This window comes from Urocitellus parryii, chromosome 11, assembly GCF_045843805.1.
Source record: "Urocitellus parryii isolate mUroPar1 chromosome 11, mUroPar1.hap1, whole genome shotgun sequence".
Classification (NCBI taxonomy): Eukaryota; Metazoa; Chordata; class Mammalia; order Rodentia; family Sciuridae; genus Urocitellus; species Urocitellus parryii.
Window position 1 is genome coordinate 74560222 of NC_135541.1, and position 19919 is coordinate 74580140.

A 19919-nucleotide genomic window follows, 5' to 3' on the forward strand; every position below is an offset into this window, starting at 1 on the left:
TGGCAGTTTCTTTGCAAAGAAAGGAATAAGGTGTTAATACTGCCACGAAACCCTCTGAAAGTGTCCCAAGAACTTGCCCAGAATTATTTTTTTAAATGTATTTTTAGTGGCAGATGAACACAATACCTTCATTTTGTTTTTATGTGGTGCTGAGGATCGAACCTAGTGCCTCACATGTAGGCAAGCACTCTACCACTGAGGTACAATCCCAGCCCCCTGAATTATTTTTTAAACCAACTGGCTGTGTGTGTGTGTGTGTGTGTGTGTGTATGTTTGATTGTTTTTTAACCATTGTTTCTCCATTAAAGTAGCTTGTGGTTATGGCATTAGAGAGCAGGAAATAACAGATAAATGAGAAATCAGAGGCATAACTTGATGATAATAAAACATATATAGCAGATGTTGTAGTATCACTATTTTATATTTATAGCATGTATTAATACATAACCACTCTGCCCATTCCTATGTTTCTTCATTCCTTTCATGATAAAGAATACCACTTTTACTCTGAAACCTTTCTCTTCTCCCCTCTAAAAATTAAGTATCCTATTTGCGATCATACTGTACATAGGATATTATTCTTATGGTATCATGGTGCTGGGCCAAGTTTATTTGGTAATGTGTTTTGTTCTGTTTTAAGATAGGGTCTTGCAATGTAACTTATGAAGGCAAGCCATCCTCCGGCCTCAGTTCCTCAAGTAGCTGGGATTACAGGTGCATGCCACTGCACCTGGCTATTTGGTGGTGTTTACTATGTAGATTTGAAGTTCTGCAGTACTACATTACTCAGTCTGATACAGAATGAGCCCTACTAAGTATTTTCTGAAAAATGTTGATGTTGAAAAACAAGGAATCAATTCAGTAAATCTGAGAATAAAAAATCTTCCAGGTTGCACTTATTTATTTTTTTACTATAAGCTATGCTCAAGTTGGTTATAATTCATGGAACCAAATGCAATGGCCACATAAACCTCATGCCTAAAGTAAAGGTGGTCCCAGATATCAGAGGCTGATCATGATGGTGCATGTTCCACATGGGCAGTAGAGGTGGGAGTCTAGCCTCTCAATGGACAGGTGCTCATCCTTCTCAGCCTCACTTTAATGGCAGTCTGTTTAGGAGGGTACAACACTGTCCACCAGGCTTATCCTATTTTTATTCATTCCACAAATGTTTATTGAGTACCTCCAATGTGTCAGGCATTCTTCTAAGCACAGAAGATATATCAGGGAACTTTAAATCCACTCTCAGCTTCTCCTCAACCAGGAATAAACAAATGCCTGGACAAGGGGAAGAAATAATGAGGTAGGCAGGAGTTACCCAAAGGCAGCCAGGCTCCTGGACTGCTGCTGTCCTTGACCTCACTGCTGGAGTATTTAGAAAGAACGACAAAGAGTCCAACAGGCCACAATGATTACAAAGCCTCCAGATTCCAAAGTGGACAAAACTCACCAAGCAGGTTATTAATCTTGATTCCATGATGGTTGTAATTGAGAAACAAGGAATCAATTCAGTCCACATGCTGAAAATGAATATGAAAGACATTGCAAACATGCAAGGATTCCTTGCTGTCACGAGGAAAGGAAACTGAGTAAGATGGACTAGTAAAAAGAAAGAAAAACTTGAGTATATGGATATGATATTATGACTTGATTAAGATATTACCATTATTATCAAGGTATTATATTTTATATTATTTTAAACTTTCTTGTAGAACTTTTGATGACATAAGCATCAGTGCTTGAGCCACACCATATCATAGCCCTACCTAATAGCCTAACAATATGTGTAAGGAAACTCCCCTAATAATTAATGGTCAGTGCAAAAAAAAAAACAAAACAAAAACAAAAAAACAATATTGGCCTTAAAAATGCAGTTACTGAAACTGCTGTAAATAAAGAGATGATAATGATTTGTCAGTTATAATAACTAGATATCATGGTTTAACTCTGTGTTACACACTGTCTTAATTATACTTAACATTTAGTAAAGTTAAATAGTCCTTACAACACCCTTATGAAATACTATTATCATACCCATTTTACAAATGAAGAACTGAGGCACAGACCAAAGAAGTTCGATGAAGAATTTGTGTGTGTGTGTGTGTGTGTGTGTATGTGTGTGTGTGTGTGTGTGTGTGTTGCTAGGGCCCAAATCCAGGAGCTTGGGCATGCTATGCAAGCACTCTACCACTGAGCTACACTCCCAGTCCCTCAATAAAAGAATTTCTGCCTGACCTTTATGAAAATTAACATTAGCATGAAGGTAAATTTGGCTACACTTTTCTTAGAAAAAGATGGTGGGGAAATTACTCCTTTTATTCTACCTCTTAAACTTTGTCCTTCTTGCTCTTCCCGGGATACCTGCTGTCCCCTCTACCTGGAATGGGTTCCTCCCACACATTTATTTCTGTGATTTGTCTCTTGCTCCATTCTAACTTTCCTCAAATGGTCCATATCAGCAATAGGGTTTCGTAGAAAACAACACTCTCCTTTTTGATACTCCCTATCTTCCTTACTCTGCTTTAATTTTTGCCATAGCACTTACCCCCTCTACGACTTGATATAGTGTCACTAGTTTATTTATGTATTCTTTACTTCCTCTCACTAGTGTGACACTCATCCTAAACTTCTGGCTGGAGGTTTCCATACCTGGAGCAGTCCAGGATTGTGTCCAAAGTAAGCTCCCATGCCCCTCATTTGCCTAAAGTCATGGTGGCCTGGACACCCTTCCTGAGAATGAGGAAAGATAAAATGGGCCTGCAGTTAATACTGCTCTGCTTCCCAAATTAGAGGCCTACTGACTGCCGGGGGTACTTTCTTTATGTGTATTTGAGTCAAGAAACAAACCCAACCACCTATGTCCTAGCTACTGCTGAGCCTGGAACAACTCATTTGACCCAAAGGATCCCTGTTCTCACTTCATGGATGTCAGGAGCCTTACCAGAGGAAGGCGAGAGATTTCATCCAAAATTACAGTTCTTTTTTTGTAATTTTAGTTTTGGATGGACACGCGGTATCTTTATTTAGTTTCCTGGGGTGCTGAGAATCTAAGCCACTGCCTCACACAGGGGAAGCCCTATGAAGGAAGGGACTCTTGACTGCTTGGTTCTATCCCCAGTGCCTGGGAAAGGACTTAGATTAATCAATCAATGAAATAACATTACATATGCCAAACACTGGATTTATCTTTTAAAAAGATTAGTTTGTCAATGTTTTGAACATTTTAATCAGATAAGAGAACCATATTGCTTTGTTTGACAATGATTTTACATTAGTTGCTCATAATCAACATACGAACACAAGCCATGTTTAATTACTTCACCAAATCTTTATCTGAATGAACCATAAATAACTCTAGAGCCTTAAATTGTTTCCTTCCTTCTTTAAAGTGGAGGGGGGTGACTATTTTCTGCTACTGTTTTCCTTTCATCTCTTTCACCAAATGCTGACTAGAAAAGAAAGTAAATACAGCTACTCCTAACTGGTATGTTTTATTCTTTGCACCTCACAAAAACCCTGTAAAATGGTAAATCAGGTCTGTTTTTCCCAAGAGAATTTCATAATTACCAGAGGCAGAGGCATATTAAAGCCCATCGACTCTATTCACCTTTATTTTATAAGGAAAGCCCAGCCACTTTACCAAAGGTCACAGGTTAGCCATTGGCCTAACTGGATTGGAGCCCCAGCCAGGGCTCTTTTTGCATTAACCAGTAGATCGAAGGCTTTAAAATCTCTGCCAACCCTATGAAATTAGATCAGAGTGCCTACCTGAATCATTCTCAGTTTAGTGAGTAAATATTTAAGCTATACTAACATGTTTAAATACAAAATTCTTTGTATAAATGTGCTCTCACTATATTGGAGGTCTGACTTATTGTTAGCAAAAATGTCGCCCCTAAAAAAAAAATGGGTGGCTTTGCATGAAACCAATGAGGAGCTTGGTTTGCTCTTGAAGTAGAAAGATATCCTAAGGCATTTCTGAAACACACACCTATAATGCTTGCTGCCTTTCTTCTACCGAGATGCCTTACTGGCTTTAGGAAGAAGTAGGGCCCAATGGAAACTACTAATCTCTTTCTTTATCTACCCACTGAACAAATATTGCTGAACCCTCTGAGAAACAATGCTACCACTAGTGACTTTAATGAGTGTTTATCTTTCTAACTGCATATTTATATAGGGGTGGCTGCCTGAGGCATGCTTGCCAGCGGATTGGGAAGTAATTGCTTGTAAAAATTGGAAAATATTTGGTTTTCAGAGCTGGTTTTAAGTTCATTCAGGAGAATGCCACATTTCATAGCATTGAAAAAAAACTATTATTATACAACTATCATTATACCACTTAGAAAACTGGATTTAAAGTACTTTATTCTGAAGTTATCCTAATAGCTGACAATATAGGTCTTCAATTAGAAGAAAAGAAAATGCAGGAAAAAAAAAACAGTACCATGAATTAAGAATCCTATGATATTGTTATCTAGAAATGTCTACCGATACTCTTACTTCAAAAACATTGGTTGAGGGTTTTGTTTGATGGTTGCTGCTTTAAAAACAATAACAAATTGATTGTTCCTGATGTATTGACATTCTTTACCTTTTGCACTTGATGACATATTCAGTTTAGGATATATTACATTTTTCTCTGGGAGCTACATTGTACTGGAGTATATGAGGTCACTAGCCAAAAAACTGATGAAATAGCTGTTACGTAACATCTCTGAAGCCATTGGTTTAGTATATTTGGGGTGGAGAACAGATGGATCTGCAAACAAGGCATCAAGACAGCATATTGCCTTGCTTGGGAATTAGCTAAATTGGGCAGCAAGGTGAGGTATGCTTTAGGTTTCTTCTGTGAGTATGGCTTGGTTGAAATGGACAGGGCCAAGTGGATTTCTAGTAACTTCCTTTGTTGTGATGACTAAGAACCAAAAGAGGGAGGAGGTCCATTTAGGAAAAATATGACTAAAAGTAATCTTACCAAGAAACCAGAATCCAAGAGTAGAGCTTGGAGTTCCTGAGAGATTCCAAAAAAGAAGACACATAGAATGTAGGTCACGGGACAGTGGATTCTAGAAGGACCTTTGAAGATGCTTCACAGAGAAATGATGTTTTCATTTACCTAGGATCTTCTTGAACACCAGCACCTCAGTTAAAGGGAGCAGCTGATGCCAATAGCAATGCTATATTTTAGAAATGCTGTGAAAACCGGAGGGGCTAGAGGGTTTGGTGGGGGGGGGGGGCAGGGCAGGGCTGTGGAGAGAAGGAAAAGATAAAGCAGATTGAGTTAAAGCTTAGGGAATATTTTTGGAGAGCAAAGTAACCACTGACTTACATAACAAACTATTTACAGGATGAATTGTGTCCTTCCAAAACTCATATGTTGAAATCATACCCCCTAGAACCTGAGAATGTGACTACATTATAATTGGAGATAGTCCCTTTAAAGGGGTGCTTCAGTAAAAGTGAGGTCATCAGTGTGGTCCTAATTCAATGATTGTTATCTTATAAGAAGAGATTAGGACACAGACATACACAGAGGGCAGATGACACAAGGATAAGGCAGCCACCTCCCCACAAGCTGAGAGAGGCCTCAGAAGAAAGCTATGATACTAACACCTTGATCTCAGGCTTCTAGCCAGAACGTGAGAAAATAAGTTTCTGTTGTTTAAACAACCCAGGCTGAGGTGCTTGGTTGAGGCAGCCCTTAGGAAACTACGTACAAGGCAACACCATCTAAAATCTAGGAATTGTAGGAATTCAATAGTAACAGCATTGATGGAATCAATTCTAATTAGACCAAGACCATCTCCTTCCTTGCCAGGTAGAAATATAGTCCAATTTTGACTGAAAGTTGCCATTGTCCAATTCTTGAAGTAGGGCATTTCTTCTTCCAAATACTCACAAGTCACAATGAGTCAATATCACTCCTACTCTGGGGTGTGGGCCAGGGTGCCGCATCATATCCACTGTAACATTGTCATTAAAATCAGAGGGCAGGATGTTTACAAGCCTGCTGTTCTGGAAGTATTTTCAGTGGGAGGAGGATGGTTAGTTTCTGCTAAAAGTTGAAGGGAAGCCCTGATCTCTTTGTTTATATGTAACGAAGAACCATTTAGATTAAATTCAAAGTAAAGTCACCTGTCTCCTTAAGCAGAACTTTCCCAATATATCCTAGTTAGACAGTTTTGTTTCATCCTGTAAATTTCAAATAACCCACTTTAATCAAGGAATGGCATTTTCTGTATTCATCAAATATCCTAGATACTAAAGATTATGCAGATTGGATCCTACAAAGATTACAAGAATAAATATTTAGGAGATACAAATACACAGAGAAAAAAATGCCTCTAGAATCTCTCCAGAGGTTACTTTCCCCCTCTCTACCCTTAGTTCAGAATTCCTAAATAGTAAGTGCTCAAAAGATACTTTCTTTTTTCTTTTCTTTCTTTCTTTCTTTTTTTTTTTTTTTTTGTGGGTATGAGGGGAGATAACTGGGGATTTAACCCAGGGGTAGTTTACCACTGAGCACATCCCTGGCCCTTTTTTTAAATTTTGAGACAGAAACTCACTAAGTTGCTTAGGACCCTGCTAAACTGCTGGGGGTGGCTTTGAACTTGCAAATCTCCTGCCTCAGCATCCTGAGCCACTAGGATTACAAGCATGCGCCACTTCGTCCAACAGATACTTTCTTTTTCACCAAGGCAGAATTCCATGTCAATCAATCTCTAGAAAGAGATTTAACAGTACTAATATTTACATGTTCTATGATTTATTTTTTATTTTACTTTAAATATGTATGTGTGAGGTAGGAAAAGCAACATTGTTTCAATAGGAATATGTCAAATTTATAAGTAAACTTTTGGATTACAATCCATTTGTAGGATGGGGACTCCTTAAAAATTAAGAATTTTCAAAAATTGGTTTACATTCCTCTTAAACCAATCCTTTCATGATTCAGAAGTCACTTCACGAATCTTATAATGTCTGTAAATTATTGTGACACATGTGATGCATAGCCCAGTGATACATGCCTTATGGGTGCAGAGAAGGACGAGTTACCAAGACACTGAATGGTAACAGATTACTGATGGCATTGTGTCACCAGAACTCCTGATGTCACCTGAATGAGGTCCAGTGTTGATTTGATATCTTACTCTGCACTTTTCTCTTTTTAGAGGAAGGAGAAAATGATAGACACCTAGACCAGAAATGATGAATTCTTCTTCCTAATTCTCACAAGTCACAATTTATGGATTTTCAGTGGAAGGAGGATGGTTAGTTTCTGCTCAAAGTCAAAGGAATGCCCTGGACCAATTCTTAAGTGTGGTAAAGAGGTGTTAAAATAGAATTTGAAAACTCAAAACCAGGGAGGTAAAAGCAAACCGAGAGAGCCAACTCCCACAGGCATTCATTCCTATGTAGCTCCAGACCTTTGTGATTGACCACACATCCTCATTTTCCCCAGGCAGCCTAAGTTGACACCCGTTGTTCAGGCATAGTTATTAATAAAGTCTTTGCAATCTCAAAAGTTTGCCAATTGTACAATATGGTAAATGGATATTCTAGACACAAGAGAATTTAGGCTTAATATTATCTGGTCTTCCAATTTTTTTTTAAGCCAGAAATTTGGATTTTTGTAGAACAACTCTGGGTTTTTAAATTGTCAAGACCAAATGAAACTCATGAGGAGCAGAATCTGACCTAAAACCTGCCAATTTGCAACCTGTAGGCGAAAAACTTTGGCTGATACTAGAGTGCTTTTTATTAAAGGGAGAATGGTTGGGGTCTTTCTATGTTTCCCAGGCAGGTCTCTAATTCCAGGCTCCAGTGATTCCCCTGCCTCAGTTTCCTGAGTAGCTAAGACCACAACCTGAAACACTGTGCACAGCTTGTTAGATGCTTTTGGGTTTGCCTTTTCAGAAAAAACTTACTCCCACATAGCTAGTGAGAGAGGGCTTTAGGGTGCTATCACAGGGGAGAGCCTTCTGCTCTGGGAAGTTCCAGGGGTTCCTGGAGATAAAAGACCTGGTGTGGGCAGTTTAGGCCAGTCTTCTAGGCCTTAGTAATGAGTATTGCCAGCGCTTGCCATGTATTAAGGGAATTACATAAATTACATCATTTGTTCTTCACAGAGGCCCTATGAAGAAGATGCTACTACTCCATTGTTCAAATGAGGAAACTGAGACTTAAAGACACAAATTAATTTGAATGAGTTCACCCAGCTAGCAAGTGGCAAAACCAGGATCTGAATTCAAGTCAGGCTTGACTCAAAGCCTACTATATCTTTATCCTCTATTCTCCTGCTTCCTCTACTTTTTCCCTTGGGGCATTTTTCATTTGGGTGAATCCCTTTTGATCTCTTGTCACCCAGGAAGAGTTTAAAGTCTTGATTATGAATCTGTAAGAAGATATTTTCTTGCTTTTATTCAGGGTTTTATGCGAGACCCAGTAGTTTAGTCCAAATCTTTAGGAATTGGGAGGTGCCCTATGGGAGTTTTGAGCCAAAATCCCAGTTATCAAAAGTGTTCAATTGCTAGGTGTCCCTTCCGCCTAGGTACTATGGGAGTCTGTGGTGACAGGTAGCCAGCCAAATATTTAAGGTTTCACAACTCCTCTGTGACTTGTATTCATTTTAGAGACAAAAAGGAGTGCATATACCTCATTCAACAGAGACTAAGAAAAACACAGGATTTGTTGCCGTTATTATTTTGATCAAAGATTGGAAAATGTTTAACATGTTGTAGTTGATTGCATATTTCCCACCCCCAACTGAGTTCTACTCAGAACTTCAGGATGGGACCTTATTTGGATATAGGGTCTTTGCCAATGAAATTAGTCGTGCTGGATTTGAGTGGGCCCTAAACTGGTGTCCTTCTAAGAAGAAAAACCTAGAGACACAAAGGGAGGATGGCTTTATAAAGACAAAGGTACAAACTGTAGCAATGTAGCTGTAAGCCAAGAACACCAAGGATTGCAGGCAACCTCAGACCCTAAAAAGAGGCAAGGTAAGATTCTTCTCCAGGGACTTCAGAGAGAGTATGGTGGTCAACTCCTTGATTTTAGACTTCTGGCCTCCAGAACTGTAAGAAAATTAATTTCTTTTGTTTTATTTTTTATGTACTTACCACATTTATTCTTTACTTTTAATTTTATTTGTGCCTGATAATTATGCATAATAGTGAGATTTACTGTGATATATCTTTCAGGCACATAACACAGTTTGGTAAATTTCAACCCCCAATACCTCTCTTTTCCCTTCTCTTCTCCCTCCCCCAATCCCATCTTCTATACTGTTGGTCTCCCTTCTACTATGATCAATTCTGTTGTTTTAAACCATCCAAGTTTGTGGCAATCTGTGAAAGTAGACATAAGAAACTAATATGTATTTTAAAGGAAAAAATTGAATACTATAATGCCCTTTCAAGAAGGGATGGAGGAATCTATGTTAGATGATTATTTTTATTTTATTTTGTAGTTCTGGGGATCGAACCCATGGGTGTTCTACCATAGAACTACATCCCCAGTCCTTTTTAGTTTTCTTTTTCTTTTTTTTTTTTTTGTTTTGAGGCAGGGCCTCACTAAATTGCTGAGACTGGCCTTGAACTTGCAATCCTCCTGCCTCAGTCTCCTGAGTTGCTGGGTGTGCTTCACAACCTTCTGCTTTATGTTTAAGTTCAGAGTTCTCAAGTCAAAAAATTCAGGAATTATTTCCTAACTCACTGTTAGCTCAAGAATAAACTGTTCCGAGAGTAACATTTTCCTCTCTATACAATGCAAAAGCACCCCTGGAATTTTTAGAGAGGGCCAGAGGCATCCAGCATGTTGATTCAATATGGTTCCATTCAAAGCTAAACCTGCCCAGGACTTGCTTGTGTTAGGAAGTCCATCTGCCAGTCTACCACCATTTGTCATGCTATCCCAATTTGTTATGCTGGAGGTAGCCATGGACATCTGAGCATGCATTATGTGATCTTTTCCTATGCTCTGCCATGCTGGCTCAGACTGGCTGCTGAACTATTATTCTGACAACATTTTCAGCTTTCATTTACCTGTCTTGCTCCAACCTCTGATCAGGACTCATTCTAAGACTGGAAGGATTGTGCATCGGAGACGAATCTCTTATTCTTCCAAAACCTGAAATGCCCATCACTCCCACTGAGGAAAGCTGGCCACAAAGGTCTACTTCCTGACCCCAGTTGATTCAACAAAATTTGCGTATCTGATCCAAGGGCAGCCCATCCATAGGCCTGTCAGCATTCTGTGAAATAATCTATCAAGGGAGTTCTACCTAATAAGGAAAAGGGTAATGAATAAGAACCAACAAAATTCTGTTTTGGAGCATTTATATAGGAGTGAGGTGTGGGGATTGCTGTTGGTAGTTAGGGACAGAGGTTGGAAAACATATAGAATGCAGACACCATTAGATGGCAGATATCATTAGTGAACAGAGACCAGGAGACAGAAAAAAATGATGGAGGAAATGGGATGGTAGAGGCAGGAACAGTGGGAAACAGAGACCAAAAGCAGTTGTGTCATCATCAAACGTAGCAGAAGCATGGAGTCAGGGCACCTGATGCTGGTCCCCCGGGGACCCACAGGATGAGTCAAGCTGCACTGTTTTCTAAAGCAGCTTCTGGTTCTCAAAGGATGTGCTGTCTCTGTGAGGTCCAGCATGCAGCTTTGAGCATTTCCTGCTTCTTTAACTGTCCTCACAATCCCTACACCACCACCTGCTCACTCCCATAACCCCCATTAACTCAGGTAAACACGTCTCTATTCTTGAATCATTAAAACATCAGGCCATGAAACCACCTTCTGCCCCTGCCAAATTCCTTCAGATTAGACTTCCTGGCTACTATCCCAGCGATCCTGAGTATCCACTCACCAGAGAGATCTTGACACTTGGCCACTCCTTACTCCCAGCTCTGCTGCCTCCTCTTTTCCAATTCACCTGCTCCAGAAGCTCTGGCATGTTTTATAAATCAAAGCGCATGGGTTGTAATAGCACTGATTACCTTTAATGTCATTTTATTTCCACAATTGAATGACAAACTAAGGCCCACTTAAATTTGTGTGTTGTTGTTGTTGTGGTGGTGGTGGTGCTGGGGATCAAACCCAGGGTCTTGAGCATTGAGCAAGGCAAGCACTCTACCAACTGAGCTATATCCTCAGCCCCTAAATTTGTGTTTATTACAACAAGTTTGGGTCTCATTTACCTTAACTGTATCATGTATTTAGATCAAGTTTAGCTATATCTCAACAGAAATTGAAGGGAACAGAATTTTTTTAAAAATCAGTAATTTGGAAATAAAAGATTTGGGGCCTTATGTCTGGATTTTTTTTTTTTTGTAATCAGGAATAAAAATATTCTAAAGATATTAGAAATCATGCAGATCATATACTCATGCCAACTTTTGAGACACAATTATGAAATATCACCTAAGGAGGCCAAATTCTTTGTGTATTGCATTCCATCCTCTTCCTGTTTTCCCTTGGGTTTTACACAATATATTTATGTTTTCTATTTATAATTATACTTACTTGCCTCAGAAAATTGTGGATATTTCTAAAATAATCTATAATATTACTACTTAAGATAGTGATTATTAATCTTTAGTATTCTTCCTTTCATTATATTATTTTCTGTGCATATATGTTTAATTTTTTTTACAAAATTGAAATTATTTTACACATTCCACTTTGTACTTTTTCCTTTTCCACTTACCATTTACAACATAAGTATTTTCCCATGCCATTTAGCATGATTTAGTGTGGCCACATAATAGTTCATCTTCCGGAAGTTTCTTCCCTTAGCTGGTTCAGTTCTCTACCATTGAATGTTCGAATTGTTCCCAGTTTTCCTTGAATATAAATAACACATTAATGAGCTTCCTTGTACATAAAGCTGAGTTTATATCAACCCTTATTTCCTTAATTTAGATCTCTAGATGTAGAAGTTTCAGTCAAAGACTGGGCATATATTTTTATGGCTCTTCCTAATTAATGCTACATTGACCTCCAGAGCCAATATATCTGTTCACAATCTTGGCAGGAGCATATTAGGATGGCCATCTCACTCCAGCAAATCTTGATTTTTTTTCTCTGATGACTTAATGAAGTTTTGTTGAGGATTAAGAGTTATTGGGACTCCTCCCTATCCTTCTGTGTTAGGTTTACTATTGATTCTCATCTCCCTGTTCACATTTGGTATGAAACGATCCCAAGCCTGCACCTTCCACCCCAAGACTAAGATTCCAGTTGGGAAAAACATCAATAGCCCTTGGCCAATTGGTCACTGGAGATCTGGAAATGTTCTTTGGCTCACAAACTGAGACCTAAGATGCAGGTGAATTAGGATATTCAAGCATGGTTCTGCTTGATTGTCCCCGGATGCCCACCTATGGCTCCCTTCCCTTGCTTCTCTTGAGCACCTGAGTTTGCTCATGGGAGTCCCACCATATACTCTACCATGGAGCTCATATCTGCTTTTCCTGCCTCATCCCGGCCAGCCCCATTTTTCTACTTTTCTCTACCTTCTTTCTGCCCTAGAAGATTTAGCTTTTCATTTCATAATCATCCATCCCCGCCTCCCACATCCCTGGTCTTTGCTAAAGGCCAATGAGCCCATTCTTCATTCTGCTTTCCTGTGTTCATTTGTCCTTTGGACCTTAACATTTATGAGCTGGGTCTATATTTGCTATACCTTAGCTTGGTCATGGTTTCTCATGGCCATATTCCCCTTCAAATGATCATTTCTTCCCTCCAGTTGCTCTGACTTGGGAGACTCCCTCTTATTTTGGCTCCAAGTTTCTTTTCTGTTCCCACTATGCCCTGGTCCTTGTGGTACACATCCAATGAGAAACTGACACTTCAAGGCCTTGCTTCAGGATATTAAGGAAGTGTGCTAAATGTGCACAGAGGACTGTGGCCGTTTGCCAGTTTCGTCTTAATAAACCCCATTGTACTTCCCAGACATGCCCTCCCTGCCCTATTTCCCATTGGTCTTTCCTCCTCCCACATGTTTATGCTCCATCTATGGCTTTCGAATCTTGAATGACCTGCCCTCTGGCCTCTGGACCACCATATGATATCCCAGTTGCCCTCTTGGCTCTTCCCTCCTGCCTTGGCATTGCTGGCCTTGTTCAAATTCCTTGGGAGCCATATCCACAATCTGTCCTGAAAGCATGACCTGGCATTTCTGCAGGCTTGGCTTCCTCCCTAGCTCTGTCCCTGCTCCAGAATCTTTATGGATAGGCTATTTTAACCCCTGAAATTTTCAGTTTTCTGGTAGGGCCTAATCCTTGCATATGGGTAACTCAAGCTCAGACCATCCCCTTTCCAACCAACCCTTTCCAGTGACATGTCTTAGATCTGAAAGAACCCTGAGAAGCAAACTATCAATTCTTGCCTAGAATGCCCCCAGTGCTTTCCTTAGACCTTCTGCTGACTTTCTAACACCTCACCCCAACCTTGCTTGAAGAGTGAGGAGGGATGGTTGCCTTAGTGGGTTCTATAAGGCTAGCAGCTATTTCATCAGAGGAAATGGGGGAGGGGCACCAAAACCAATAGGTAAAGAGGGGTCTCTTGGTCTATGGAAACTGAAGTCCCAAAATCCACAAGTCTGGTCCCTCTCCACTCTAGCAGCTGTTGCCGATTTGGCATAGCAACAGGCTTGTGCCTGTAGGGAGACTGAGAAGAAATGTTGCTCTCGTTTCTACCTATTTTCATGAGCCAGCAGGACAAGGAACTTGGTGGTGTTCTTTCTGGTCAAGCTGCTTTTGATTTAAAGAAACTGAAACCCACTCAGAATTCAGGCAATTGGAATGGGAGGAAGGGCTGATCCCTCTAAGGTCAGGGAGGAAGGGAATGACGGACAAATTAGCTAACATGTCCAGTGCAGAGGGTCAGACTCAAAAGTCAGGCTGCATGAACTCTGGCCACTGTCATTCTCCTTCTGTTGCATGCTTATTCCTGGATTCTTCCTGGCTACTACAAACACTAAGTACTCCTAAAGCCTATGCTACTCCAGAAACTGCTCTCAACAAATTCAATATTTTCTCACCTCCAGACTGTGTTAAGGAGTTATATCAGATCTTTGAATGGGATTCTGGGTCTCTCTTCCTGATACAGAGGGACTTTTTCTGAACACTGTGTTCATGGTACTAACCTAAGGGCTAACCCTATCTCCTGGCCCCTCCCTTCTCTTCCCCTCTGCTTTTTTCTCCTCCCCATTTCATAATCTGAGCCTTTATGATACAACCTTTGCTTCTTTTCACCCACACTTTGATGGGGCTCAGGCTGTGGAGCACATGGAAAGGATGGAACACCCAACTCATTCCCATAATTGGTTCTAAAGAGGACACTTCGGGTGAAGTACCTGAAGGAATTTATGGTACCTTTCTTCTTACTATGCATAACCTTCCCAGCACTGGAGTTTCTCATTCTAATCTTTTGGAATCAAACTTTTCGGCTGCCCTAGGTTCCAGAGATACATACATAAACCAATTATTTGTGATAATTAATCATTAGCTCCTGCACGAAGCACACCCATCAGCATCCTTTAAGCTTTACAACTGTGGATATCATACATATGAGCAAACCCAAGACTCATAGTGGTGAAGTGACTTGCCCAAGGTCACGTGAGTTGGTGACAGAGCCAGGACAAGAACTTGGATCTTCTGCCCTCACCAGGGATCTGTCCATTGTGCTATCATGCCTTCCTTAGATTCTGTTCATCTTTTGCTTATGCATCCCTAGATCTTGAGTCAAAATTACTCACATAGCTTAGAATCAGGTCGTTGACTCTATAGCATTTCATTCTGGCTTTCTACCAAGTAGTCTCAGAAGACTATGGCCTACTAAAGTAGAGAATGGGAGCCTCACGGAGCTGTCCTCCACAGGTGTTTTAATAAACCCATGTCCTGGGAACCTTTTTCAGCCATCTTCAGCTTTAGTCCCCAAAGGTTACAGTAACATAAGTCCTATGGCCATGAATACCCTTGAATCCAGAACTATGTTAAATTCTGGGATGAGGTAAAAGTGTAATATGTTTGTCAAATCTCCTATTTCTCCTCTGCTCTTGTGAAGATCTAATTCACTTGTTTTCTCTCTCATTGTAAATATGAATAAAATACTGAAAATAGTCAAGAGGTAGATAGCATGAAGAACGAGGAGGTGGAATCTGATGGCAAACAAATCTGGAATCATATCCTGACCTGGCCACCTGTTAACTGTGTGACATTGGGTAAAATACGTAACTTCTTCAGCTTTCTCATTTTTTATCATCAAATGAGTGGCATTTGAAGTCACTATATGAAATAATCCATGAAGAAGCTTTACCACTAGGTGTGTCCAGTAACAATGTCCCCAGATAATGATTTTATCATTATTTTACTCTACTGAGCTATATCAGTCTTCACTATATAATAGAGGACCTTGAGTGCTCAAGTTGCTAAATGAAATAACTGCATCTCCTTAATATGTTAATAGTGCTAATATCTGTTCTATTACCTGTTCCCTCTTTCTCTAGCTCTTAATTTTTTTATACCATGTCAGCTCCAGCTAAACATAGGCTTCTTCTGACAAACAGAAAAGAACAATTAGTAAACTCATTTAATTACACTTCTATTTAATCTGTTGATTTTTAAATGTAATCATGTTTAAATTCAAATATTTATTTTGAATATAATCATGGAAACTTAGTTTAATAAAAATATTTATATTATATACTGGTAGGGCTTGAATACAGTTTGTCCCCCAAGGGTTTATATGTTGGAAGTTTGATCCTCAGTGAAGAAGTGGGCCCTTTAAAAAGTGGGATCTAGTGGGAGATAGTTAGGTCATTGGAAGTTCTGTTCTTAGAGGGATGAATGTAGTTGTCACAGGAACCCCAGTTAGTTCTAGAGGGAGTGGCTTATTATAAAATAAAACAGGACTGGACCCACCTCAGTATCTCATCATGTGATCTCTCCCTCACATGTCATTTACCTAGTTGTGATGCAGCGACAGGGCTCTCACCAGAGACTGAACAGATGGGGTCAACAAATGGTGAAATTTCAGCCTCTACAACTGTGAGGCAAATAAATCTCTTTTCTTTATACATCACCCAACCTAAGGTGTTTTGTTATAGCAATAGAAAATGGACTAATATACATAAAAAGACCCATAGATAATATTTGATGCAATGATTTCAAAGACACTCATTTCCTCTCCTTCTTTAAGTTTTTATTCCAATCTTACCTTCTGAATGGGACTTACTCTAATCATCCCATTTAATTCTGTAAGCTTTCATCTTTTCCCACATCTACCTTTCTTTTGCTTCAGAAATTTACTCTCTCCCACTCCTGCTATAAACCACATATGCACACTGACACTCCCAAACTACCTTATATGTCTCAGTTTTCTCCCCTTAGTACTTATCACCATCTAACACATTCTATAATTTCATTATGTTTATTGTATGTTTTCTCATGGGCAGGGGCCTCTCTCTCTCTCTTCTCTCTCTCTCTCTCTCCTCCCTTACTCCCTCCCTATTTCTCTATCATTAATATTTCTAAGTGCCTAGAAGAGTTTCTGGGTCATAGTAGATGTTCAGTAAATACAGTAAATATTGGTCAAATGAATACATAGCATATTAGATCTATTTAAACTATTCCATTCTTTGTCAGGCATGTTCTAGGCATCATGATTATCTTCTGTGGTGTAAATATAAACAAATCCTTGAGCCATTATCTTCTATTTGTCTATAAGTCAAACTTTATTCATAACCATTTATGTGTGTGTATATGAACATACATGTACTTACATCTATACATGTATTATAATAACTTTATAAATGCACATGCACACACACATAAGATCACATTTTTTTCATTGTGCAATAACTTTGAAGTCTCTCAACAGAGTATAATCTTCTTTCCTTTTTTCTATTTTGAGGCAATGTTTATTTCTAAAGAAATAGATACTTCATCACATATCCCACAGAGCAATGAATGCCCTGGGGTAACAGTACAGAAAAAAAATTCCTTTTTAAAACTCCCAGAATTGAGTCCAGTTTTGGCTCAGACCCAGTTAGACAACTGAATCATTTGCCATTGTGCTTGATTATGGGGCATCATTTTAGAGTGAGTCTCAGAAAAAAAAAATATGTTTTATCTAAATTAAACTTGTTAATTGAAGCTCAGCTCTAGCAGGGTGATTTCATGCATTTATTCATAAAAATTCATTTAATTAAATCCATTTCCCATTCTTTGTCAGGTATTGTGCTAGGTCCTGGATATATATGATGAAAGGACAAAAGTTCATTCCTTTAAGAGATCTAATCTAGGGGAAGTCAGAGACAAGTAAAAAGGGGGATTATAATGCAGTTGTAAGGATGCTGCAGAAACATAAGAATTAGGATATAGCCAGAGTCACCAAGTAACCCACATCAGTGTCAAGTTCACCATGTACATGCGGTTTTCAGTACTGGACCAACTCTTCTGTCTTCTTTGTGATAGCAATTGCTTGTGGCCAGGAACAGAAGGAGCATAATATATTATTATTACTATTATTACATTTTTAATAATAACACTAATGGCGAGGAAAAGACAGTTTGTTACAGAACAAGAAATACAATCTTATTCATAGTTAAAGTATTGCAGAGTAAAATAATATAAATAAGTAGCATTTATTCAATTACTAGGCACCCATTGTATGCCAGGTACTCTTAATTATGCTATGAATACAGTAAGAAATAAAACTGACAAATTCATAGCTCTCAAAGAACTTCTACTCTAATTGGAGAGACATAAACAAATGAATACATAGGTGCATGAGCTTAAAATTACAGTCCTGCTTGAAGCCCAGTTTACAGGGGGTCCACTGGGTCTATGTATCCAGATGGGAGTCATTTTTCTAGTCTCCATAATTTATATTTAATATCAATATTCATGGAAGTTGGAGAAAATCAAAGGGATGGACAGTTTCTCACCAAGGCTATGTTAATTATCCTACGCTTTGACATAATATACCCTGGAAAAGAGAGCTGGACCATCTAGACTTCCCTCAGAACATTATTATATTGGTAACATCCTGCTGATCAGGCAAACAAAACAACAACATGTTTTACAGTACTAGAAACTTTAATCAGACCCATATGGTCCAGAATATGGGGAGAAATCTCTACAAAGATTCAAGAATCATTAGAATAAGCTATACCCCATGATTGTGAAATATGTCAAAATACACTCTACTGTCGTGTATCTCTAAAAAGAACAAATAAAAAAAAAAAAGATTCAGGAATCTGCCATTCAATAATATTTTCATGGTCCAGTAGTCAGAGTGTGCTGGGACATTGCTGCATATTACATTCTCTACCTTGCTAGGAAGCACAGTGCCTAATAAGCCTCTGGAGTTCTGGAAGCAACACATTGCATACCTAGAAATAGAGTGCCATAGTGTCATAGAAAACAACCATCCGCCCAGAGCAGAAAAGGCTCTGCAGGAGGTCTACTTCAATCAGTCCTGCTACTTTGGCCATAAATTCTGGCAAACCAATGATGGTGGATATGTCAATGGTGGGAAAGTGGAGTTTATGGTTAATCCCAGTGGGAAAATTATAATTAAGGCCTCTGGAGTTCTGGAGCACAGTTGTGCCATATGCAGTTAAGCATTATGCATCTTTTGAGAAACAGCTCTTGACATGTAATTGAACTTTTGTAGACTTGGAATTCATGATCATGAAACACCAAGTACCCAGAACTATCCATTATGAGTTGGATTATTTTGGATCTGCCAAGTCATAAAATCGGAGATCCAGCAAGTCCATTAAAGGACAGAACTGGTACACCCAGGATCCAGCTGAAGCAGCACCAGAGAGCCAAGTAAATTTCAGGTAGCCAAAACCTTAATGCCACCAACCACAGTTGCACCAGCACGTCTCCCTCAGTTGGCACTTAGGGCATATTAGGGTCCTTATAGGAATGGCCTATTGAAGGTGCAGCTGAAGGGGCAACTTGGTGGCAATGCCCTAGAGGATGGAATGGCATCCTTTAGAACCCAATACATTTCAGACACCTCTTTGTAAGACTGTATCCTCCCCAGGAAGAATACAAAGTGGTGAAAGTAGAAGTAGTCTCACCATTACTCCCAGTGACCCATCCTAGTAATTCTGGACTCTATGATGCATATCCTGGGCCCCAAAGGAAGCACCCTCTTGTCAGAGCACAAAGCAAGAAGCCTCATTCAGATTAGGTACAGCTCTCACCTGGACACTTTGGAAACCTTGCATCTAGATATCAGCAGGCAAGAGATAGAATCACTATGTTGGCAGAAAGAAATCGATTCTGATCAGCAAGAGATATAGGGCTGCTTTTACACAATGAGGGCCAGGATGAACATATGTAGAACTCGCTTTATCTACTTCAGCACCCCTCGGTAATCCCTTACCCCAATTTTAATTATAATTTTGCTAAACTCCCAGAGTTGAGTCCAGTTTTGGCTCAGACCCAGTTAGACAACTGAATCATTTGCCATTGTGCTTGATTATGGGGCATCATTTTAGAGTGAGTCTCAGAAAAAATACGTTTTTATCTAAATTAAACTTGTTAATTGAAGCTCAGCTCTAGCAGGGTGGGTTTCATTCATTTGTTCATAAAAATTCATTTAATTAACTTATCCATTTCCCATTCTTTGTCAGGTTTTGTGCTAGGTCCTGGATATATATGATGAAAGGACAAAGTTCTTTGCTGATCTTTGCTGATCAACAAAGAAAAGTTATAAATGCCAGGAGCTCAGATCCTTTGAGGATGAGGGTTTGGTTAAGACCATCAAGAAAGTCACAAATAGCAACATGAGGGCAATTGAGAAAATACAGTAAGAAAATGAAAGAGTGAGTACCAGTTTGGCTCTAAGATCAACTGCAGAGATGAGACTTCAGT